Source organism: Amblyomma maculatum, chromosome 6 (assembly GCF_055883805.1).
Source record: "Amblyomma maculatum isolate TAMU_Amacu chromosome 6, ASM5588380v1, whole genome shotgun sequence".
Classification (NCBI taxonomy): domain Eukaryota; kingdom Metazoa; phylum Arthropoda; class Arachnida; order Ixodida; family Ixodidae; genus Amblyomma; species Amblyomma maculatum.
The window spans coordinates 184,131,997-184,158,858 of record NC_139349.1 but is presented as its reverse complement, the minus strand read 5'-3'; the positions used below and the strand labels follow the sequence as shown (position 1 = coordinate 184,158,858).

Here is a 26,862-nt window from a genome sequence, read left to right as displayed (position 1 = left end):
GAAATGAATTTATCAAAACAACACTCTGCGCTACTTTAGTCTTCGACCTAACTAGTTACAGCCTAAGCAGAACAGCCGCGTTACATGCCTACGCATGGAGCTCCAGCTCAGACTGGGCTGAACTCTCTTGGATCACGTCTCATTTTACACCTTCACAAAACAAAGAAATAGGGGCGGTCATTTTCAGAGGCCAGCCCCACACATCAACTGTCCAATAAGGAAATATGCTAGATGGGCACATCCCCATGGGTTGGCCTTAGCCTCTAACCCTGGGCCCCATTAGCAATACAAATTACAACAAACAAAGCACAGCGAAACTCTTTCCCCAGTGAGGGAGTCGAACCCTCTCCTCTCAGGAGACTTTCTTCCCACTTGTCTCCCGCACACCGCCGCCTCATCCACGCCGCCGCTGCTGGCTGAATCCTTTCCACAGTGCATTGCCCCGCGCCACCCGTGTTTACCACTACGATTCTGCAGGCCTGGCGCCGGATTAAAGGGGAGCTTCTGGCTTGCCCGCTCTGAGCACAATACCCGAGTCAACTCGTGAACGCTTCTTCGGGCGCTCTTTTGTCGCATCTGCAGACAGGATAAAATTCCCTTCGCACTGCTCAAAGTCGCAGCGTAAAAAAAAAAGGGCCGAGGGGTCATTTGGGTGCTCGCCACCGGCCAGTACGAAGGCTGCCATACATGCGAGCACCCAGCAGCACTTTCCGCTACGCATGTTCCCATGAATGACCTTCCGACTAAAACGGTCCCGCAAATCCGGCGCCGATGGTCCGGTCGGCTCTCCCCACCCGCGGCACGCTTGTAGAAGGGGAAAAGCTTTTACAATACCAGAAGCAGACAGTCGGGTGACGGCGCCGTGCAGAGACGAGCACCTGCAAGTGATTATCCTTGGGCGTGGCCCTACACGCCCCTTCTAAGAGTATAACCGAGCTTGCTATCAGCTCGTTCATACTAACTCTTCACAAGGGCCGCACTACCTTCACGGCAGCAATGTCATTCCTGCTGGGGCGCCAATGTTTATACGTCACCGCGACACTCAGAAAAAACATATACACCGAAGTAAGCAAACCACAAAACACAACATTGGTGTATGCTGTTGTCCAGGTCTGCTAAGCAGTCAGCAATATCACTCTGCAGAGAGTCCACATTCATGTACACAGGCGTACACACGAAGTCATATTGTTCGTCGCGGCTCGCAAGTCCGCGCACACAACACTGACGACACCAGCTGAATATCAGCGAGAACTCTCTTCAAAGTGTCCGATGTATCACCTACACAGCCCACCGCACCCAGCGTCGGCTGAGTAGGAACGTTCACGCTTGGCTAGGTTGGCATGGTGGCACCACTAGTTCTGAGTCTCAGGTCAATCTGAGGTGCCATGGATAGCGCATCTGCATTTCCATTCCCGATGCCTTTTCTGTATTTCACCGTTATGTTGCAACGCTGGAGTGCCAGCGCCCACGTATCTAATTTAGCCCCGTGTGGAGTGCACGTCATCAGGCGGTTGTCAGAGAAGACATTGGCCTCAGCGCCAAAGAACCCGTGATCGAGTTTCTTTAGAGCGCAAATAATAGCGAACGCCTCGCTCCCTCTGGTCGACCACCTCGCCTGAGCAGCGCCGAAACGATGACTTGCGAACGCTATAGGCCTCTCATCGCACTTTTCCGTCGCCTGTGCCAAACAAGTCCCAGCAGCCGTTGCTGATGCATCAGTGAGCAGCCAGTATGGCTCGGGGTTGCGGAGTGCTCAACGCTACTGTTCTGCAGAGTGAGTCCTTCGGCTGTTCTAATGCCCACTGCGCATAATCCGACCGCGGGATCAAGTTGGAGACTCCTCGCTTTGTCAGCGCCGTCAGTGGGCCAGCTATTTCAATATGCTCAGGTACGTTTTCCCATGCATTTCTCAAGCTGTCTTTGCCGGCCCGCACTGTTCGAAACATTTCACGCTGGCTGGACAACGAAACCGCATCTTCTCTTTCACTTGAATCAGCTTCCTCTCGCCATGGATTGTCGACGTTCAGTGCGTTGCTTACCTCACATATCAGTGCCTCAGAATTCTGATTTCCTGCGGCTGAAAATTCTGTACCCGGCGGACCACTGACTTCAGTACTTTCAGTACTCGTATTCATGTGCATCCCCTCACTGGTCTCATTCAGCAGTTGCCAGTCGTCTAACGACAGCAAACAGTTCACCCCATCGGTCAGCTCATCAGTGAGCGCACATACTACGCCTATTTTTTGATCTGCCACTGTTCCTGGCTTAGATATTTTGATAGGAATCGTCGCTAACTTCGCCTGAATTGATCTGCCGAAAGCCGACATTAGCTTCACTGTTCCTGATGGTTGCGTCAGCTCCTGTGGTAGTATGCTCTCTCGTATTACGGTTATTTCACTGCCTGTATCAAGAACTGCCTCTGTGCGAACGTCTCCACACACCAAGTCTACAAACTGAAGTTTTGATGAGGTTGCCTACGAACTTTGCATCGGCACTTCAACTCTAGCAGTTAAACCCGTAATTTGGTTAACCACTGGTTCTTTTACCTCTGATCGACCAGCGCGACCTTCTGCACCCTCTGCCCGTGCCCATTTTCTTGTTTCTGGCGCGGTTCATTTCCCGTTGCTTGCGGGCAATTCCTAGCAATGTGCCCCTGCCCATCGCATAGGTGACATTTTACTGTGCGCTTTTCAGCATTAATCTGTTTTTGGCTCACTTGCAGTACGGGAACCGTAACCTGCTTTGTAGCCCGGCCTTTACCTTTTGCCTGCTCAAAGATTTGTAGAGCCTTCGATAGCTCTTCAGGCTTCAACCAACTCCCTCCTTCGCGAAGGAGCACATATTCAATGCCCTCCGTGCTGAGACGGGCTCTAATGCGTTCGGACACCATTAGATCGGTCGGCGCCTCTTTTGAGTCCACCTCTCTGCCTGGATGTATATGCTAGGTATGTTTTCACGCGTGATACAAACTGAGCCCATGTCTCCTCCTTCATTTTCACAGCTTTCTCAAATATTTCCAGGTACTCAGTCGGGGTTAGCTTTAGTTCACTTAGAACCACTGCTTTTACGGCCTCATAGTCTGTACATTCTGCTCCGTCGAGGTTACGAAGCAAGTACCGCACTCGTCTCTCAGTGCCGGCATAATTAAATGCACTCGGCTACTGTACGGCACACTGAATATAGCGTACAGCTTCTCCACCTCCACAAACCACAGTGGCACATCAGCATCACATGGCATTTTGTAGCCTTTTAGGACTTTTGCACACTGTGTTATTGAATATGAGCCTATACTTCGCTCATCACTCCATCCCGACCCTAGCGGTGACAGTCGACCACTCGAGAGCCCAAGCTCCATCTACCTTAAGGCTAGTCGCTCCCGAGATTCAATTTCACGCATTCGTAGCTCCATTTCCAACTTCATACGGCGAATAGCCATCCTCTCTGTCTCGGTGTCACCCGTTAATAATTATGGGGGTATTATTAACGATGCGCCCTTAACGGTGCGCACACTCCCAGACACCCTTAGAGTGAGTGGGGGTAGCGGTTCCGGTCGCAAAGGAGATGCCCTCGACTTGCGTGGCAAGCTCAGCCGGAATTCAACTACCTTGTAGTGACAGAAAGGGGTGGTCGTTTGGTGCCCAGCGGTCGCCGGTTCAAACCAGAGTAAGGATTGGAGTCAGAAGTAACAAACAAAACACAATTTATGCACAGCTAGAGACGATACGAAGGAACACACAATATCACTTGAAATGCACAGACGAGAGGTTCACAGAATAACAAACGCTAAGCATGCAACTACAGAACGATTCAATAACACAGAGGCTTTACAACAGATCAAACACGAGAGAGTTACATAAGCAAACACCAAATTGTTCACCGGGCACTGTTGCAGTCCGACGCCTCAAGAGTCACGATGTGGCCGCCATACGAGACGAGCGCCGCTCCCTTGCAGGTCCGTGGGCTTGCCACCAGCGGGTGATCCCCGGGAGTCCAGCCGAAGCACTGGCGAACATGCCACAACCACTGACGAACTGACTGACTCAACAAGCGGCGCGGTCGTTTTAAATAGGGCGCGCCGCGTCTGTTTGTTAGCACGCGTCAAAGCTAGCGCGCACACACACTTAGCTTCGCTGGTTATAGCTCTCTCTTCTCCTCCCGTCGAGCCGCGCGTCGTCATTGGCTAGGTCCCATAGAAGATACTGGAATTTTCTGGCGGATTCCAGTCCGATGAACCACCGTCCTCCCCGGGTAATGGGAAAGAGGGTGACGGCAACGCGTACAAAGCTACGCCCTCTCCCGCGCGGGGAAGGGGACTTTTCTCTACATTAAAACCCCTCAATAAACTAAAAGTAGCGCCAACATGTGAAGTTCGCCGCCCGCCTCCTCTCCGGCGCTCTCCTTCGTCGTTCGACCCTCTCATTTACCGAGCGCCGTCACGTGCGCGCGCTTTTTTTTTTTTTTGCTTGGCGTGCAGCTTCCTCCTTTCCAGCGGTGCGGGCGGCGCGCGCGCGGCACACATCGCCGTGTGTTTTGCTGCCACGCGGACTGCTACTAAATTGTTCCCGCTGGCTATTTATTTATTTTTTTTTCAAGCATGTTGCGCTCTTTGGCCGGCGGCTGATAGAAGCACGGTGGTGAAGGCGAGTTCAACCAACGCAGACATCGCGCACGAATGGTGTCACGCACTGACAGTTGAAAACGAAACCGTTTCAGCGCAAAATATAAAAAAAAAACTGCTATCACGCTTCTCAAGTTTAACGGTAGCTTACAATTGAGTCCAACCTGCAAAGAAACCACACAGACTGCAGCTTCCGCAGGCTGGTTAAATTTTTTTCAAGCATGTTGCGCACTTTTGTCAACGGCTGACGGACTCAAGGAGGTGAAGGCGAGTTAAATCGACGCCAAAATTGTGTACGTATGGTGGCACACCATGGCAGCTGAAAACGGCACCGTCTCAACGCCAAATATTAAAAAAAAATAGCTGCTACCTCCCTTCCCAAGTGTACCGGTAGCTCACAAGTCAATCAAAGCTGCAAAGACTCCACACAGACTGCAGCTTCCGCCGCCTATAGTTAATTTGATCTGCAGCTGAAATTGAAAATACATGGAAGACAACTGCTGCCACACTTCTCAAGTTTACCGGCAGCTCGCAATCCAGTCAACGCTGCAAAGAAACCATACACAGACTGTTCCAAAATTGTTCCTGTCAGCTGCCTAGTTACAAATTTTATAAAGCATGCCGCTGAGTGGCCAAAGGTGACGAACTACGGACACACGGAGATGACGGCGAGTTGAACCAACGCCGAAATCGCGTATATGTGGTGTATGACACTCACAGCTGAAACTATTCTGGCGGGAAATCCCTGTCAACGATCGGTAATTATGTTTCAGCAGTGAGCAATATTTGAACCTGAACACATTGCGACAAAATGCAAGGCTCTGGTAAACCCGGCGCACGGCCGCCTCGACGAAGGGCGCCTGCTCCGGAGAGCGCGCGCTAGTCCCGTAGGTGGAGCCACGATCGAGAGATGGCGCTACTTTTAGAGGGGTTTTACTCTACATGCTTTCCACGCGACGCCGTGCCGGCTTGATGAAAATGTGCGCCGATTTCGTGACACTGCCCCTCCCTTAAAGAATATTGTCCCACAATATTCACAACAACCACGAACATCGCGCGCACATGCATGCGCTCACAAGCATATAGGGCAAATGTCTACATCACACACCTTGCACAAATTTCACAAACTGCAATAACACATTACAAAATTCATACATCAATGCCATGAAATTCACAAACATAGCAACACACTGTTATCGGATACACATAAGAATCAACAACACACCGCTTTTCAAATGCGAAGCGCACAAACCTAAATTTCCGAGCGTAATTACAACCCGCGATCAGTGTGTGACACGCTGCTGTACGCCAGGGATTCTGCCTTCGCTCTAGGCTCTCGCAGTTGAGACGCTTCTATGTTCTCCGATCGCGCTTCTGAAATTTCCCTGAGGCATGACTGATAGTCCCCTAGCAAATCACACAAGCAATGTGTGCCGATAATTGCCCCTACAACCAGTAGCACCGATGGATATACGGGAACCTCCGCCAACGCGCACAGACCAACAAAAACAATCACTGTAGTAGTGCTCTTTCCTAGGCACCGGTATTCCTTCCGCTGAAGGTGAAATATCCCAAGTAATGCCCCCATAAGTATGAAAAACACTTAGGCTACCTGCCTCAGCGACGGCCTAGGCATTTCTGGCTTAATTTCCTGAGTCGTCCCTTTCTTTTCGGTTTCCTCCTGAGAGGCTTCCTTTTGTTTATTCTTGTCTCGAGGCTTTTCTTCCGGCTTCTCATGGCCTTGCTTTCCTCGCCTTGCCTTGTTCTCTTTAGATTCACTGCAGCACACAGGCGCGGGACTTTGATCAGGATCCTCGGGAAATGTTGCGCCCTTGATATTTCCCAACACCAAATCGTAGATAGGGCGTTCCATGCACAGGGCTGTCAGTTTTCCAGAATAGAATGGCGTCTGTACTTGCAATTTTGCCTCAGGTAGCAGCTGAATTGAGCCGTCAATTAACCTCACCGGGCATTTCTCACCAGTCAGATCATTCTCCTAAATGAAACTGCGTCTAACGATTACGGCACTACTACCTGTATCTCGTAGCATAGAAACTGATTTTCCTTTTATCTTTCCCCTCGAAACCGGCATCCGATTCACCGCAGCTCCAGGTTGCGCGTGTACTACGGCGTTCACCACCCGGATTTTCTTGTCCTTCCGATTAACCACCTTCTCTGCTTCCTCCTCCTCTAGGTCGTGCACCACGCAGACTTTCCTGCCATTCTTAAGCTCAACAAAGCCATCGGCATCTTCTTCCTCCAGGCGATATTCCGACTCTGACGGAGTCCTCGCGCATGCCGCCTGCGGTGCTGCCTTGTCAGCACCGAGGATAGATTGTTGGTTGCGAGTTTGCGGCACTTAGGTGCATAATGGCCTAGTTGTCCACAGAGATAGCACCTCGGGAGTGACTTTACGCTAGGTTTTGTCTGCCGAAATTCGGGCTTTTGAGGGGTTTCAGAATTTACAATTTTGCTCAAATTTTCGCTTCCCTGGGCTTCCAAAAACTGGTCTGCAAGTTCCATCATTTCTTCCAGGTTATTCGCTTTTCTTTCTTTTAAATAAAGCGACAGACCATGGTGACAGCTGCCCAGGAATTGCTCCTTAATTAGGAGTTCGCGAAGTGCACCATACTCTAGTTTAATGTTTGAGAGTTCAGTCCAGCGGTCGAAATAATGACTCAGTCGCGCAACATACTGTGTTGCCGTTTCACCGTCCATAGGTTTTCCAGTCCTGAATTTCTCACGAAACCCATCCGTCGTAAATCTAAACCTTTTAAGTAATACAGCTTTCACTTTGTTATAGCTGCCTGCATCCTCAGGAGGAAGTTTTCCAAACACACTTAATGCTTCGCCGCTAAGGCAAGTGCTCAAGATGGTAGCACATTCACTGTCTGTCCAATTTGCATTAATGGCGATCCTTTCGAAGCGCAAGAGGAATGCGTTGAAATCGTCTCTTCTCTCGTCGTACTTCGGGATCAATTTACTTACGTCTATCCGCAAGCAACGAATTGGCCGAGATATCGAAGCTAATCAATAAGCGCAAGGTGGCCGATATTAGGAAGTATAACATGGAGAAAATTGAGCATGTTGTAAAGAACGGGGGAAGCCTTAAAGCGGTAAAGAAGAAATTGGGCATAGGCAAAAACCAGAGGTATGCGATAAGGGACAAGGCGGGCAACGTCATCACTAACATGGAAAAGATAGTCAAAGTAGCCGAGGAGTTCTATACAGATCTCTACAGTAGCCAAAGTAGTCAGGACCGTAATGAGATTGGCGGTAGGGAAAAACAGTCAGACGTTCCACCAGTGACTAAGGACGAGGTCAAGAAAGCACTAGAAACTATGAAAAGGGGGAAATCAGCTGGAGAGGATCAGATAACTACAGATTTGCTGAAGGACGGGGGGATATCGTGCTAGAAAACCTGGCCACCCTGTATACGCAGTGCCTGGTGTCATCGACGGTACCGGAACCATGGAAGAATGCAAACATTATCCTCATTCACAAGAAAGGGGACTCTAAGGACCTTAAAAATTACAGACCAATCAGCTTACTGTCTGTTACGTATAAGGTATTTACTAAGGTAATCGCTAATATAATCAGGACAACCTTAGACTGCAATCAAGCAAAGGATCAAGCAGGGTTTCGGAAACGGTACTCTACTATCGATCATATCCATACCATCAATCAGGTGATAGAAAAATGCTCGGAATATAACCAGCCCTTATACATAGCATTCATCGATTACGAAAAAGCATTTGACTCCGTTGAAACCTCGGCGGTGATGCAGGCATTGCGAAATCAGGGGGTACACGAGCCATACGTGAAAGTGCTGGAAGATATATATAGCGGCTGCACAGCAACCATAGTTCTGCATAAAGAAAGTAACAAAATTCCCATAAAGAGAGGTGTTAGGCAAGGAGACACAATCTCCCCAGTACTATTCACAGCTTGTTTAGAGGAAGTATTCAGAGACTTGGAATGGGAGCAGTTAGGGATAAGGGTAGATGGAGAATACCTCAGTAATCTGCGATTTGCTGATGACATTGCCTTGCTAAGCAACTCGGGGGATGAACTGCAAATAATGATTGATGACCTAGACAGGAAAAGTAGAAAGGTAGGCTTGAAAATCAATATGCAGAAGACTAAGGTAATGTTCAACAGCCTCGGGAAGGAACAGCAGTTTACATTAGGTAGCGAAATACTGGAAGTAGTAGGCGAATATGTCTACTTAGGACAGGTAGTAACCGCAGATCCGGACCATGAAAAGGAAATAACAAGAAGAATAAGATTGGGATGGAGCGCATTTGGCAAGCACTCGCCGATTATGTCTAGCAGCTTACCGGTATCGCTCAAGAGGAAAGTATACAACAGTTGCATCTTGCCTGTACTCACCTATGGGGCTGTAACGTGGAGGCTAACCAAGAGAGTTCTACTTAAGTTGAGGACAACCCAGAGGGCTATGGAACGAAAAATGGTAGGGGTAACATTAAGAGATAGAAAGCGTGCAGAGTGGGTCAAAGAAATAACTCAAGTTACCGACATTCTAGTAGAAATTAAGAAGAAGAAATGGACATGGGCAGGACATGTAGTGCGAAGAGAGGATAACCGATGGTCGCTGAGGGTAACAAACTGGATTCCAAGGGAAGGAAAGCGCAGCAGGGGGCGGCAGAAAGTTAGGTGGGCGGATGAGATTAAGAAGTTCGCAGGGGTCAAGTGGATGCAGCTAGCACAGAACCGGGTTAAGTGGAGAAATATGGGAGAGGCCTTTGCCCTGCCGTGGGTATAATCAGGCTGAATGATGATGATCCGCAAGCTGCTATGTCCTTCACTGGAGCTATGCACTTCAGCTAAACCGTTGTTGTTGTTTTGGAGCTGAAGTTTCATAGTAAGTAATTCCTTTTCTCGCTGAAATTCCTCTTCCCGCTCCTTTCGAGCCCTCTCTCGTTCCTTTTCTTCTCTCTCTCTTTCTTCTTTTTCCCTCTCTTTTTCCTCTTTTTCTCTCTGGCTAACCCATTTGCGTAGTTCGGCACCGGACAACCCCAGCTGGGTGCCAGCCTCCACCAACTCTTTCAGATTCATATCTGAAGCGCGAAGCGTCTGGGTGTAGTCTAAACACTGCTTAGCGAACTTCGCCTAAACGCTTCCGCGCGGAACTACCTCTCGCTACCGCTCTGCTGCTACACTGTTTACGACCTCTTCGTAAACTCTTCCAACTCTTTCTCCGTCCTCTGAGCTTGAGTGCACCAAACGTCCTGTCGCGGACGCCAGAATAATTGTCCCCGGTAATAATTATGGGGGTATTATTAACGATGCGCCCTTAACGGTGCGCACACTCCCAGACACCCTTAGAGTGAGTGGGGGTAGCGGTTCCGGTCGCAAAGGAGATGCCCTCGACTTGCGTGGCAAGCTCAGCCGGAATTCAACTACCTTGTAGTGACAGAAGGGGGTGGTCGTTTGGTGCCCAGCGGTCGCCGGTTCAAACCAGAGTAAGGATTGGAGTCAGAAGTAACAAACAAAACACAATTTATGCACAGCTAGAGACGATACGAAGGAACACACAATATCACTTGAAATGCACAGACGAGAGGTTCACAGAATAACAAACGCTAAGCATGCAACTACAGAACGATTCAATAACACAGAGGCTCTACAACAGATCAAACACGAGAGAGGTACATAAACAAATACAAAATTGTTCACCGGGCACTGTTGCAGTCCGACGCCTCAAGAGTCACGATGTGGCCGCCATACGAGACGAGCGCCGCTCCCTTGCAGGTCCGTGGGCTTGCCAGCAGCGGGTGATCCCCGGGAGTCCAGCCGAAGCACTGGCGAACACGCCACTACCACTGACGAACTGACTGACTCAACAAGCGGCGCGGTCGCTTTAAATAGGGCGCGCCGCGTCTGTTTGTTAGCACGCGTCAAAGCTAGCGCGCACACACACTTAGCTTCGCTGGTTATAGCTCTCTCTTCTTCTCCCGTCGAGCCGCGCGTCGTCATTGGCTAGGTCCCATAGAAGATACTGGAATTTTCTGGCGGATTCCAGTCCGATGAACCACCGTCCTCCCCGGGCAATGGGAAAGAGGGTGACGGCAACGCGTACAAAGCTACGCGCTTTCCCGCGCGGGAAGGGGGCTTTTCTCAACATGCTTTCCACGCGACGCCGCGCGGGCCTCGCGCCGTGCCGGCTTGATGAAAATGTGCGCCGATTTCGTGACACTTGGCTCCTGTCGAGTCTAGTGACAATGTTTGTCTCTGGTCGCCGGCCTGTAACCTGCTCTCCACATTGTAATCACCCTCCATCAGGCGCGTAGCCAGGGGGGGCTTATGGGGCTTCAGCCCCCCCCCCCCCCCCCCCCGAAATGTTTTCGTGCTGTCATGCACCGCCTACCAAAACAACCACCGGCGCTCGAAAGCATTCTGGGTTTTGTCTACAATATCTTTTTCCGGTTCGTTCAAAAATACATTTCGGCATGAACATTACGAATTTGAAGGCTACATTTCGTAGCAACGCCCATGCAGACGGAGTCACGTAAAGCCAGGAACCATTTCCGAGCACTAAGTTTCAAGGGCGTTCAGATAGCGGGCGGGCTCGTCGCGTCAACTCGCGCCGGCCGCGGAGATGGGGGTGGAGGACGAAACAAGACAGGTTTCCATTCCCGCTCAGTGTTTCAAAGGCGGTATTTCCCTCACCTTCGACTCTCCGCTTCCTCAAAATCCCTGTGTCTCTCTTTTGGAGCTTTCTTTTTTCTCGTGCCTTCTGCGAATCCTCACTGTGCTGTAGCAGCTCTTTGTGGTACTCCCTCGCCCTTCTCCCCGTACACTATGCTCTCTCCGTGGTTGCGCTTTTTGTTTGTGGTTTTTTTTTTCGTTTTCACGCTTCTTCCTACGCGCCGAAGAGAAGGAGCTGAACATTGGCCCAGGAGCGTTTTGGTTTTTTTATTGCACCTCGTTTTTTTTCCTACACCGCTCTACGCCGCCCTACCCATCTTGCGGACGCCGGTGAGCGACCGCGACCAAAAGGCATCGAAGCGGCGCCGATGGCGGCGGAGTGACCGTTTGTCTCCTGATGAGGCGCCCAAGCCCCCTCCCCGCCACCCCCTTTTTCGGGATGGAGACGGAGATGAGCTGCCCTTTCAGACCTTAATCCCCCTTAAAACAGAAACTGACCTTGCGGGCGCCGGTGAGCGACCGTGACCAAAGGCACCGAAGCGGCGCCGACGGCGGCGGAGTGATCCTTTGTCTCCTACTGCGGCGCCCAAGCCCCCCCCCCTCTCCTTTCGCGATGGAGACGGAGAGGAGCTGCTCTTTCAGACCTTAATCCTATTGGTATCCGCGGCGACGACCACGTGAACCTGATCTTTTGTTTAAAGGTTCGGAGGCGCGGCGCCGATCAGCATTGACCCTGCACGCCGACTTCTCGAAGCAGGCGGGTGAACTTCTGAGAAGTAACGCCAGAGAAATGACCTCAGCCAACGGACGACTTCTCCGGCTATTTTACCTTAGTGAAGGGTTTCAACCGCCAGAATGCACATAATTGTCATCGACATCGGAGAAGCTAGCCTTCGCCACTGAAAGATGTGAGAGAGGCTCAAGCACCACCCTCGGCAGTGGGCGGCATCTCAAGTCCATGCTTGTGCCCCGCTGATTGGACTGTACAGATTAAACTTTGTTTCCCCAGCTAGGGAATTGGGGATAACCTACCATATTTAAACGGCAGATTGTCTCCACCGAAACTCCTTTTTTGTCAGATCTTTCAAAAAGTTGTATAAGACGTTTCTTCTTCACTTCTACTCCCTGGCTGCTCCTGCTCCTTCTCCTTCTTCTCGGCTTCCGAGCCAGGACCCGGGAACACCAGCCCGGTGAGAGACATCTCAGGCGAACCAAGGGCGCCCCCAGCACGCAGCGAGGTCTAATGAGGTGAAGCACCGTGGTCACTGTCGTCATGTCACAGAAAAGAATTTCAACGTTTTTTTCACCTGCGCCAAAGCGTCCATGTCAAGGCACTACTAAAGGTAACTACGTTCTTAGTTATTTTTTCTACTTTGACTTCTATGCAAGACGACACATTGAGACTTGTTCTCGCTACACGGGGGCTGACAAGGTCAGCCAGAGCGCATGCGTTTTTCTTGTATTCCCCCCACCATCACTCGGCGCATTTCGGTGCGCGTTCGTTTTCTCTGACCGAGTGAATTCTGCCTGGCAGCCCTTTGAATGCTTTCTGGCTATGGCCGTTCGAGTTGCAGCACGAAGGTAGCTGCTGCTGCGTCCAATCTTACTCATGCGTGCATTTTCACAGCGAGTTTCTGTTGTCATGGGATGAGATATGTTTATGCTCGTGCGCGTTCAGCCATGCTTCTTCGAGTTAGCTTTCCAATGTGTTGCTATCGCGTTCATTGCTTGGCCTTTCCGGTGAAATTATGCGTTTTTTCTAAACATGCCCCAAAACTCTTGAAACCACACCATTTGTCCATTAATTCATTTATATATAAGATAGGCAAATAATTTCAATAAGTACTTGTTTTGTTTATCATAAAAAAAGACTGACAGCTTCACAATTCGATATGTCGCTCATGACTGACTGACCATTTGCATTCTTTGCGTTCGAATAACCGGTGTTTTAAAAACAACTAGGGCTGCGAACGTTGTGATAGAGTGCATAAATATTTTGTAAAGATTGTGCTTAGCGCCACTAATACATTTGTTCTACAAAACTTTATATACTTCACCATAATCTATCTGTTTAGTATTGTTTAAAGTTGTTTTCTGGTTTTTATCACTTTTTCAAAACGTTGCTGAATTTCGTGTGCATGTTTAGTTCTTGCGGTCCGAAATCGCTTTCTTACCAACGTTGTGCTCCTTTCATGTAGAGGCCACTTTCCTTTATATGTTATGCCCTCATGCTCTTCGAGGCATTTACTTGCCTAGGGCATCGGACGAGTACCGAAGTTGATGCTGGGCAGGAAGGTGTCCCGCAAGTCCGGCTCCTTCAAGGTGGTGAAGAACCTACACCCGGTAATCTGCCAACTCTGCTCTTCGTAGCGTTCTTAATTCTTAATCCCGCACCACTTGCGGAAGATCTCACGCTATCTGTGTTCCTTCACGCATGCGCAAAAAAATCATCGCAAAGAAAACTTGAAACGGGCGGTTTCCGCCAGTTTGTTCGGAAACAGATTTCCTGTGAAGTCGCGAAACCGCCAGCCATCGCGTTACGCTACTAGATTCAGGAAAGACTTCGCTCATGGAGGCAAAGATGCATTTCACACACAATACTGCTGCCGTGCATGATGTTAAGAAATTAAAAAACAAATGTGACGTCTCGTACGGCTGGCAACATACAAGGGGAACAACGACATCTCCAAGCCGCTGCTTAATTTTTTTTTTCCGGTTTACACAGGTACTGCTTCTAGACAAAACACTCCTGCCGCCTTTGAAGACGAGAGGCTGGCTTCAGAGACTAACCTGAAAATTGTGCCGCCGGCCCTATCGAAAAATACAGTGTCGCTGGGATACTGGACAGTGTTTTCCAGTGTAAAGCAGTATATTTTTTACACTGGCAATACTGCGCCACACTGGCGTCGCACTTGGATTCGCTGGGCCACACTTGGATGGTACTGACGCTCGCAGTTTGGCACTGGGTCGCACTGGCACCTACTGGACATTCACTGCAAGCTCACTGGTCCCAGCGTTTCACAGCGCCAAGCTACACCTTTCACGCTGGGTCGCAGTGTGTCACGCTGCGCCTAATGGACGTTCACTGCAAACTCACTGGTCCCAGCGCTGTGCAGCGCCAAGCTGTGCAGTGTCACACTGCACACAGTTTGCACACTGGGACAGTGCCCGTCACATTCCCTGAGAAAATTGGGAGCGCTTACTAACGCCTAATTGCTGGAGAATTCATACCGTGCATCTTATTGTAAGTATAGCGGTTTTTAAAATGGGTCTAAATATGCGTCTGGCGGAAGTCCATGCAGCCAATGCCGGACGTCGACGTAGACATGTAGACTATACGTCCTCCTCATGCATTATATGCTACGCGCTCTTCCGGAATGACACCAAATTCAGGACCTTCAAAGTAATGTTTAACCGTTTTTATGTCTCGCACTCACATATGATGCCGATCGCGGCGTTTTCATGCGCATTTGCGCGCAGCGATCACTGCAGCGCTGCCGCTCGCACCACATTGCATGCAAGCGTCGCGGCGGCAAAGCAATGCGGCGTACACCGGCCAGTAGAGATACACGATATAGTTTGGCACATCTTTCGTGCTTAGTAAACGGTCTCGAACTCGGCCGTACCTCAATTTGCTCGTACTTTACAAGATGCCAGCATATATGGACCGCCGGCGCCTTCAGTGCTTTTCTATCGAGTGCCGCGGACATTGAAAGCACGCATCTTAAAGCGCAGCTTTTCTTTTAAGCGCAAACAGTGCATAGAGGGTGTTCACTATTTTTATTTTTGCGTACATGGAGTTTAAACCCCTGCATGCTCGAGGTTACCGTAACTCGATTGAATGGCCTCCGCTTTCACACGAGCGGAAGATATATGTACGCGCCGGTCTTCGGTACGCGGTAGAAAATGTGCGCTGCACATTTAGTTGCTGAAGCTGGCTTGGAATTTTGCAGAGGGTGCCACGCAAGCGATCGTTGCTACAACCACCCATATATATGTTCCCACGGCTGGCCTACTCTGTGGCGCATATGAAATAATGTAGTCGAGTACGCGCCCCCAATGCATTGACCGGCTGTGCGGAGCTCGCAATTCTGCCCTCGATCGCGTTCGTGTTATTGCTTGTTGGACGCTTCCATATCGAGTTTTGATGTGTGCAAAATAAACGTGAATTGTAGCCAAGCACTTGTCCTGTGATTATCGTTCCTCAATTGCGTTTTTGATGCATATATATGCGTCGAATGTACTACGTCCGCGCGCTCTCAAATGAAACATGCAGTTGCACAATAAATATGCTACTTTCGAGGGGCTGCAAACTGCTGTACAGCAGTATGCGAAGGAGAAGTTTTATCATTTCTGCCTTGACCATGCATAACTCAGTGTTTCAGGTGTGGTCAAGCTATAGTTCGAACAGCTCGCCATTAAAGAAGAATTAACGGCTGATTGGGCGAGTTGGTGAACCATGACGAACAGTAATATAAGAGCGCGACAGAAACCATTGTTGTCCTCTTCTCTTCGTCTCATTTCTGTTGCGCTCTTATATTACTGTTCGCCTTTCAAGCCCGCGGCGAGCGCTGGACCAGCAGAGCGACTTTCCACGCTACACCGCTGTCTTGCTAGAAAGTCAACCTAGGCGGCGTTTGACATTCAGCTGGTTTCTGTGCGCCCCGTAATGATAAACAACGCCTTCAGAAACGTGCTAAATGTTCAGAAATATTCAAAAAATGTTTTAAAAAATTATACAGTCATCACAAACACACCAAGAGGGCATTTTAGGTCATTTTCGCAGAAGACACATCCACAGCTAGCTTCATACTTATGAAAGAGGACAATTAGCAATATGCGAAGAGTGGAGATGAACTAGCAATAAACCATTCGGGAGGGGGGGGGCGGATTCTTCTATTTAACACTTTCATTCCAGGTTGTCTTCAACAAAAAAAAGTGGGCAGACGTTGACAAAACAAGTGAGCACTCCAGTCAAAACCAAACACCCGCACGTCTTTAGAGATCTGTAGAATTGCCAAAGGTCACTTTCCGATTGCTAGGACATTAGAGCTGCATGACAGAGCTGTCATGTGAATAGACCACACCAGACCAAAGGCTTCTCATATAGTATAGCTAACCAAGGTATACCTAACAGCGTTGTGTTGATTTTTATGGCACATAAGCGACTAATGCTGCCATGCGCTAAGAACAAGGTTTAATGTATTTTTTTTTTGCATAATGACTAAAATGTTCTTTAGGATGCAGCTTGTTTAGGAACATTGCTTCCTTTAGGAAACGGAAAATGCAGGGAAGTTGGACTAGTGCACTTCCTCGTAGGATTATACTGGAATGGAAAGGGATCTGTTGCAAAATTGTAGAAAATGTTTTCTTCTTAATTTCTCGCGTCTGGTGCATATGAAAGTAAGATATGGTTTATTGCTAGTTATTGCTTTCTTTATTGCTCTGTGTCAGGTGTGGGTGTGTCTTTTGCGAAGACGGCATAAATGTCCTCCATGATGTGTTTTTGATGACAGCATGATTTCCATTCCTCGATGATAGGTTTCACAAAGTTTAGTTTGTTGTTTATTTCAATGTTCCAATCATTCTGCAATTTCACTCTCAAATTTCTTTGTAAAAGCTTCTTGGTATTTTTATGCAGTGTATTCAACCTCTGTAACTTAGCATTGCAGCTAGGTTAACCGGTTATTTCTCTTCAGCACCTTTGAAGACAGCTGTCCAGCGTTCATAAAGTGTACGGCTTCTGACGACAGGAACTTCTTTCAAGTCATAGAAATAAATGAGACTCACAACCATTAGCTATCTAAGGTATGCATATATATATATATATATATATATATATATATATATATATATATATATATATATATATATATATATATATATTGATCGCACAGTGGAATGGTGTCAGCACACTGTTAGAAGAGGTCTTGTAACAACAATCGCTCCCTGAGGTGGTCGTGCCATGTAACCACAAGCACTGACAGAACTCTTGATCATGTTATGTGATGATGCTGCCCTAGCAAAAATAAAGGTACACATTTCAAAACATCCAGTGCACCACTTGACTATTTGCCACCAATGTTTGTGCAAAAATGTCTTTTTCATGCATGTTAACCAGCATGATTAACAAACAGACCTTGTGCACAAGCCAAAAGTGCCACGAGGCCACACAATATGGCAGGAGCTGCTAACTCGAGCTTGCAAAGTTACATCTTGAAATTTGTTCTGAGACGTTTCAGCTCCAAGTAAGAAAGGTTACTCCTAGGCCATGTAGGCATATTTGTACAGTTTAGTTAACACAAGGCTTACAGAGGTCTCCGTCAAGTTGTCTTTCACATAACACGGCAGCCTATGACTGCATGCTAATGAGTATGTGTGAGATAACAGAGACATGAATTAAGGAATTAGTGATTAAGTGTGTAGCAAAGGGCATATACAGTTGTGAGCAAAAGTTGTATACTCCACACGCTGCAAGAAAACTGCCCACCAGATTTTTCCGACAGAGAAGCAGTTATTTCTGAGATATGCATTACGTATCCTCCTTGATATACTTGCCATTTTGCCCAAGCAATTTTGTGTGGCACATTTTGTTATACTGAAAAAAATTAACCGTTACGGTTTGAGTGGAGTATGCCACTTTTGCTCACGGGTGTACATTAATGGGAATCCACAGTGGCATCCGCAGACAAGAGTCATTAACACTGGCACATCATACCCTTACAGGTGTAGGTTAGGAATCTCCCTAATTTTTGTCTACTCAAAGCTTAAGTCATTTTCTTCGTTCTTCTAGGTAAGGAGGATGTCAAAATAATAGCATCAAGAATGCCTAAGACCATCAATTACGAGGAGGTTGATCTTGTAAATAAATATTTCACAAAATATGGGTGACTAGCAGTGCTAGCAAAAGTCGAATCTTAGCGGAAAGGCATGAAATTGAAATGCAACGAATGCAGAGATGTGTTGCGAGACGATCAACTGTCGTGTGCGACATCTGTCTCCGTTAGTTTGATCAAGTGATTGGCCAAAGTTGATGGAGCTTGTGGTCTTGTGAGAAGTGCAGTGTAGTAGCATAGATGCAACCTTGCCCATTAACAATTTAAGTGCGGTAAGTGCATCATATTGCTTTTGTAGGATGTTCATAGTTTCCATGCAAACATTGTGAGAAATTTCCTTTTAGTGAACGTTTGCTGAAATGTGAATATAATGTGCAATAAAACTAGTGATTTGTTTGCTATTTCCTTTTTCATGTATACATTAGTTCTGTAAAGAACTCCACAGGCTTGAAGGAAATGTAATGGCATGCTTTTTGTTACTAGACCCCATCTTGTTGGCTCAGTAGTTAAGAGCGCTCGGCTGTTGAACCCATGGATGCAGATTTGATTCCAGCCGCAGTAGGCATTTCAGTAGAGGCAAAACAATAGGCTATCATGCACCGTGTGGTGCCATTGCTTGTAAAAGAACCCCAGGTGGTTAAAATTATACCTGAGCCCTCAAATATTGCGTCCCTTATAGCCATGGTTGTTTTGGGATGCTAAACCATATATTATATATCACATCACTGTCTAAGTAAGACGTTATTCATAGTCAATTAATCATACACAAAATGACCAGTTTTTTCTGCATGGGACAACATGTGTTCTACAATTTTATTTTAGCCTTCATGAAGAATGCCACATTGGCTCCACACGGCCTTCTGTCAACCCTTGGTATGTGTCACAATCCCACGCCCGATTATGTACTTGTCTAAGGGCACCTGTGCATGCATGGAGGGGACCATTACGTTCCATTTGTCAGAACTGAAATACATCCTTTACATCACTCCTGTAATTCAACTGCTTGCTATTTGAACTGTCCAGCATTGATGCAAGCTTCAAAGAAGTGCTATTAGCAAATTAATCCAAGAACTTTCGGTTTTATCTTCAACAACTGTTCCAGAACCATAATTAGCCAAATGTTGCACAACATGAATGAGAGGTTACAAAACCTAAATAAATGCACATCCTACAAATGGTATGTAGGGTGTCACATCCTAAAGTGACATATATGAAGAATACTGCAGTAGAGGGTTCCAGATTAACTGCTTGGGCTTTGTACCTTGCATTGACATAACGCAGCAAATAGATGTGTTTGCATTTCGCCTCCACCAAAGTGCGGCTGCCATCACTGGGGTTAAATATCACGATGTTGGGGTAAGAACGCAATGCTAAGACGTCGCAGCGTGTAACCTCTCCAGCATTACAGCTGTCACATGCAAGGCAGATATTCATGTTCAGCTTTGGACTGACAAGCGTAAACGTGTACCATTTGCGTTTGCCTAGCTTGACAAAGCAAGAAAAAAAATTAAGGAAAAGCTAAAAAAAAACACAATACAGGACTAGTCATTAACACATATAAAGCACATTTGTTCCTTTATTAATGTGAAGTGGCCTTCAATAACAGCACAAAGCCTGAAGGAAGGTGCTGTGCCTGGCAGCTAATATTTTCACCTGTAGTAATGCGCATCTTGAGGGTGCTGAGCACTTATTTTTCTGTCCACTCCAACATGCGAAAACTACATCATGTGCATTCCCAACTTTGTGCAACGCCAGGTTAAAGTATTGCCGTTCAATGCTTTTTGCAAGCTTCAAAACAATAGGCGTGTACTTTGTAGAAATAGCCCATTTTCCGAGTTTTAAGCTCCGTAGTGCAGTCTGATAAATTGTCGATCACTTATTTTGGTCTGACTGTTGCACAGCGCACGTCAATAAGTTTACGACGCTCTCTTTACGCGACATTTTCGGACTTACCACTGAATAAACACTGGCATGCACGTGGAACATCGGCGATCATAAGTGAACACCATCTATGTGAATACCACGACCCACTGTATAATACAGTAGGTCGTGGTGAATACGCTCAGCGCACGTTCATCACAGCACTCTCGCAGGACGTAGTCCGGACATCACGCATCTCACGAAAAGCACAAACCGGCGCCTATACCTCCAGCCATACAGCAAACAAAAATGACGCGATGCTTGTATTAGATCACGGTGGACTAGAGACACGCAGGCGGTACCCAGCAGCTTTTTCAGCGCCGCTTGTCTGTATACAACTTGCAGCACCGCAAAGCATCAGCAGAAAGCGACGCGTTACGTGACGCATTTGATCACTGATGGAAGTGAGGAAACTGAAGAATCGAAACTACAAAACTACCATCGTAGACGATAATCCACAGGATAACCAACCAAATGAGCAGGCGTGCGGGCCTCGGGCTGGCCGTCATCGATACCATATAGCCTCAACGATTACATATGCGCTTGTGCTTCTCTGCCGCGGCCCAAAACACGTAAACATATCAGGCCATCACGTAGTCTATCACCCATTGCTACAATCACACATCCGAGGACCTCGGATCCGTCCTGGTTTTCCGACGTATCCCGGAGAAAAAACGCATCGTGTCCGCCGGACGTAAACACCACCGATCGGGTCCGTGAGATATATTTCCCGGATCTGTCAGGCTTTTCCGACGATCCTGAAGAAAAACACACCGAGTACGTCGGATGTAGTACCTTTAAAGCCATTGATCGGGTCCGTCCGCCGCAGCCTTTTTATATTCACTGCACAGCTACAGCAAATGTATGTTGAATCTGTTTGAGGTCTAGAGAATTCCCCGCCCGTCGCGCCTGCCGAGGCAAAGGTGTGCTCCGCTGCAACAGGGATGTTTGAGGAAGACTAGATAACTACCGAGCCTGAATTTCTCCTTACGAGAGTACTTTCGTGAGTTCTAGATTAACGCCAAGAGTGCGGGCACTTCTAAGCGGTCACTATGTGCAAACAGATGCGAACCAGAAATGAACCTGAAAAAATTCTGTCATTTCACGGTCAGTGTCAATATATGGTTCACGTGTACATAATAGTATTTATTTTTTCAAGTGTCACCATAAATCTACTTAGTACCAGATACTTCTATACCATCGCAAACAGGGCTTTGCTTCGTAAACCTTTTTGCTCAAGCCTCACAGCTGGCTGTGCATCAGTACAAGGCACAACCATATCCGCACTGGCAGTGCTGCTTCCAATGTGCAGGTCCTGATAATTAAACAGCAAATTATTATTCCACGCCCATTATTCTGATTTTCACTATGATATGCATGAGATAATTACAAGGGCTCTGTAGGCTCTTGTTCAAAAGAGCCAGAAAACCATTGACAGATTTCATTGAAAACATCAAAGAATAACTGCTTTCAGATGTAGATAAATGCTGCACTCAACATTAATCACCATTACTCTGTCAGGCAGCATCTCCAGTGCATAATTATTGTAGTAGCATTTTGTAGGAAAGCAAGCATTCATTAGCATTCAGGCGTTTCACTTCTCAAAGCAAAGAAAAAAAATCTTTGGACAACACCGAACCTAAATTACATGTCGACTTTGTTATTCGAGATGGTTTGATTTGTAGCACTGCACTGCTAACCTATGGAAATATTGTATAATGCAGAAATACCTCCTCCCTCTAGCAATGCACCACATGGATGAAGCAGAAGCATAAGAACAGCAATGGAACAGCCATTAGCAAGATAAAAAATAGAACTGCTGCCAATTGTAGATGCAGTTTCAGCTTGAATTGTCTAGGTACTGCATAAAGGATTTTAACTGTTGATAACTTCACAATTAAGAAATAAAATCTGCACCTGTTTCAAACCAAAACTTTTTGTGCATAAACCGAATGCACTGCATAGAAAAAAGGTGTACCAACTAAGTTTGTTCTACAGCATGAACAGCTTCTTTGTTTCAAAACAAAGAAAATCTTACAAAACATACTGCACAACTCCTGAAAGAATGCTTGTGTCCAGGACTTAATTCAGAGTGGTTAGGGTGCTCGACTTCTGTGGCCAAGGATGCAGGATCAAGTCACAGCCACAGCGGCCCCTTTTCGAGAGGCAAAAAGCAAGGCGCCCATAGGCTGTGTGATGTCAGTGACGCTAAAAAACTCCAAATGGTAAAAATATTCTGATTCTCCACTACAGCAACTTGTACAGCTTGAGTCGCTTTGGGACGTTAAATCCCACAAACCAACCAACAAACTCAGAAAGCACACAATTAAATGTGGTGCAAACCGTTAACAGCATGGTTTTGTGATTTGCATTCTGGCACAAAAAGGAATTTTCCCCTTAATAATACCAGGATATACAAATAAAATGGTCTATTTAATTAGCTGATATGGATTAGAAACATTATACTGTTTCATTTTAATGAGTGCCAAAAAACTTATGGTCATGAAATTCAGTAGCTTTAAAAGCTCCATGATAAAATCTTACCTACAGACATTACGTTTCAAAAGAAGCAGAGTTTTTATGTGCTGCAAAATGCTAGTAACACATATTCAAAAACCCTAGATGGTTGAAATTATTTCGAATCAAACACAAACTGCGTCGCAAAACCTGTATGCAAGTTAGAGATAAGTGCGACATGCCGTGTTGTCCCATATCATTTCATATTGCTCTGTTTCAACATGAAAAAGAAGACCACAAGTTAGAAAGAGAAGACGTGTCCCTGTGATCATTTAAATTGGCTTGCTGCATTACAAAAAGTCACCCTGTGTACCAAGCTTCTGCAACTTAGTAGCAAAACTGCAAATACTCTTCTAATGATGCCAAGCTGGATGCACTTCACAAAAAACTAACCAGCAATTCTCGCACCTAGTTTGTGCACATCACTGCATGTGTTGTACATAGGTGTACTCTTTGACACGGTCAATATACCTTCAGAGCCAATTTACTGCTGTGTGCCCAGGATAACGCAACCTTTACATTCACCACTGTTCCCAAGTTTGGACATCGGTCATAATCATCATAATTAGCCAGACTATACCCACTGCAGGGCAAAGACCTCTCCCCTATTCCTCCAATTTACCCGGTCATGTGCTAACTGCATCCACTCAACCCATGCGAACTTCCTTAACCACTTCCACCCACCAAACTTCCTGTTGCCACCTGCTACGCTTTCTTTCCCTTGGAATCCAATCTGTTACCCTTAACGACCATCGGTTATCCTCTTTTAGCACAACCTGCCCTGCCCATGCTCTTTTCTTCATTACTTCCTCTAGAATGTCATTAACTCGAGTTATTTCTCTGACCCACTCTACGTGCTTCCTTTCTCTTAACGTTACACCTATCATTTTTCGTTCCATAGCCCCCTGCGTTGTCCTCAACTTAAGAACCTTTTTACAGGGTATTCTGTGCAACACAAACACACACAAGAAAGAGGACACCATGGGCGCCGATGTTGAACTCTTTCTTGTGTGTATTTGTATTGCACTCGATACCTTGTAATTATGTGTGACAGCCAACTAGCTCAGCAGTTAACTCTCTTAAAGAACCCTTTTCATTAGCCTCCACATTTCAGCCACAAAAGTGAGTAAGGTAAGATGCAGATGTTTTATGCTTCCTGGGTGATACCGGTAAGCTGCTAGTCATAATCTGCGAATATTTGCCAAATGTGCTCCATCCCATTCTTATTCTCCTAGTTATTGCCCTTCCATGGTCTGGATGCGGTTACTACCTGTCCTAAGTAGATATATTTCAGAAGGGTAGATACTTGGGCTTGTTGGTACATGATCGAAGGGAACAAAATGTAGCGCACCAAGACAAGGACAGCGCTGTGTGTGTCTTCTTTCTCTGTCCTTGTCTTGGTGCGCTACATTTTGTTCCCTTAGATATATTTGCCTACTACTTCCAGTGCTTCGCTACCTATTGTGAACCGACCTTCCCGAGGCTGTTGAACATTACCTTAGTCTTCTGCATATTGATTTTGAAGCCTACCCTAGCAAAAAAATCCAATAGACAACTAATAGCCTATCAGATTATTGATATTGGTTTTATCGGTCTGCCAGAGTATTGGTCGTATAGGTATCCTAGCCTATTGGTTTTACAGGTCTGCTGGAGTATTGGTTTTATAGGTCAATTGTTTACTGGTCGTATAGGTTATGGTTTTATCGGTCCTATGGCATCTGGTACACCCATAGCTGTCAATAATCTGATAGACCTACAAAACCAGTAGGCTTCCTATTGGTTTTGTAGGCCCTATGGAATATTGGTCTCATCGAGTACCTGCGTGTGTTTACCTCTCCGGACACCTGAAGGGAGAGGGCAGCTATGTTCCATTTTCTAGGGACGAGTTACGCAGCAGGTGCATGTATACACATTTTATTCCACAATGACAGCGGCAACGCATACTGGAACATAATCCAAACATTGACTGCATCCAGGTAGCAGGTAGCCCTCGATTCCAAAATTGCGGACTTCGGCCCGATGATGTAGTCTCTCCAATACTAAGGCACCTGAAAGAAATGAAAAATTGCGGTACAGCTTGAAAAATAAGCGATTTCAAGAGCGCGACACCACCACGACTTCAAAAAATCGGCGCACATATATATACCGGCAACCGCGATTGCGCGCGTATTCATGCGGAGGCAGATAGGGGACGCGCCGCCATTATTGAACGCCGAGGTATCTGCTGAACCAACATTCCGTCTTGCGCCTCACCACAGGTTCTGCCACTTGAACACAGTGCGCACAACATTCAAAAACAGATTAACGTTAAAAGTTCCATCAATACTTTCAAGAAATCGTGCCGACAACTTTCAAACTCGGCGCTGTGTTATATAACACCGCGCGATTCAAATTCCTTTGTTGGCGTGCAGGCAACGGCATTCTGCAACGCAAAGCCACATCATACACTGACAAAGTATAAACGTCAGCCCGAAGTTGAAAGTGATGCACACGCACCTGATCAAAAGCTGAACGTGCGCTGGAACATTGATATCCTCGAGAAGCACCCCGAAAAAACGGCATAAACACAGAGCACCGACCGAGCTGCCGCCAGCCCGATCAGCGATCGCACCAGCGCCAATGCCTCTACGGAGCTGCGCATGCGCGCCCAGTGGAGAGGTGGAAAGGAGGATGAGAGAGGCCAGCACGGGGGAACGCTTGCGCGGGAGTGGGAGTGAGAGAAAGGAAACCTGCCTCTCCGCTGCAAACACCGCACCGCCGGCATCGCGCTACCGCGTTGGCAGCCCGAGCCGTACTCGTCGCGTGCTCGATGTCGACTCCTCTCGCTTCGGCGGCGGTTGCAGTTGCTTGGACGCGCGCCTCTCAATCCATTTCACAGCCACATGCAGCACATGTAGGTGATTGTGACTCAGCTGGGTCCCGACAGAACCGTGCTATATCCGCGTGCTTTCCCATCTTCATTCAGTGATCCAGCAGCAACAGCGTCGCGCGTCTTGCGGCTCCAACCGTACGTAGTTTGTTGAGACCGCGCGCAGAATTAAGTGAGAATATTTTGTGTCGCGGCGTTCTCAATTGTTATTGCGGCTAATATTGTACGTTGCGGCAACACTCAATAAACGGGAGGAATGCATGAGTTTTGGGGATGTGCCCTAGATGAAAAAGGAAACAATGACAAAGACCTAAAATCTCCAACATACTCATCCTGCATGCAAGACCATATAAACAAAGGTATACTGATGTATCAGACACATGAACCAATATGTAGTGGTCTATAAGACAAGCATGTATCAGCCTATAAGATGTATGGGCTTCTGCACTGGTCTGATACTTTTCTTATACAACCCACAGATAAACCTATGAAACCAATACTATTGCTTATAGGACAAATATGTACCAGTTTATGAGTTTCTGCATAAGTCCCATAGAAATGCAGATACAACACATAGAATACCTACAGAACCAACACCAATTCTTATAGAACCAATAACGCTCTCTATTGGTCTTTTTTGCTAGGGTACCTTTCTGCTTTTCCTGTCTCGGTCATCATCCTTCTTTGCAGTTCATCCCGTGAGCTACTTCTAGATTACCGTGATTCGAGAATTGCAGATTACTGACATCCGCCCTTATCAACTGCTCCCATTCCAAGTCTCTGAATACTTCCTCTTAGTAAGCTGTGAACGGTACTGGGTAGGTCGTGTCTCCTTGCGTAGTACCTTTTTATATGGGAATTTTGTTACTTTTTTATGCAGAACTATGGTTACTGATTGAACGGGTAAAACAGCGTCTGCGCCTTGTTTGTGCATGTGTGTTTCTTACGTCCTGTCTATTTTGCGCAGTTTTACCCGTTCAATTAGTATGAACCAACCAGCCCTTCAGAGTGTATTACTTATGGTTACTGTGCAGCCGCTATATATATCTTAATCCAGTACTTTTACAAACGGCTCGTCTGCAGCCTGATTTCACAATGCCTGCATGACTGTCGAGGTTTTTACTAAGTCAAATGCTTTTTCGTAATCAATGAATGCTATGTATAAGGGCTGGTAGCCTAATTGGTTATTATATTCCTAGCATTTTGCTATCACCTGATTGATGATATGGACATGAAATTTTCGAAAACCTGCTTGATCTTTTGCTTGATTGAAGTCTAAGATTGTCGTAATTGTGTTAGCGATTTTGTGATTACGTTAGTAAACACCATTATATGTAACAGATAGTAAGCTGATTGGTTTGCAATTTTGAACGCCGCTACAATCCATAATTTCAAACTTCCCGCGTCTCGGCTGCCGATGGTACTTCTGG

The 26,862-nt window shown here is 46.8% G+C and overlaps 2 pseudogenes; both read right to left on the bottom strand.

The window, feature by feature from the left end:
* LOC146187541 (uncharacterized) overlaps positions 1-26,862 on the bottom strand; it is a 202,327-nt pseudogene that overhangs the window by 76,816 nt on the left and 98,649 nt on the right.
* On the bottom strand, positions 1,133-6,254 carry LOC146187544 (uncharacterized; annotated as a pseudogene).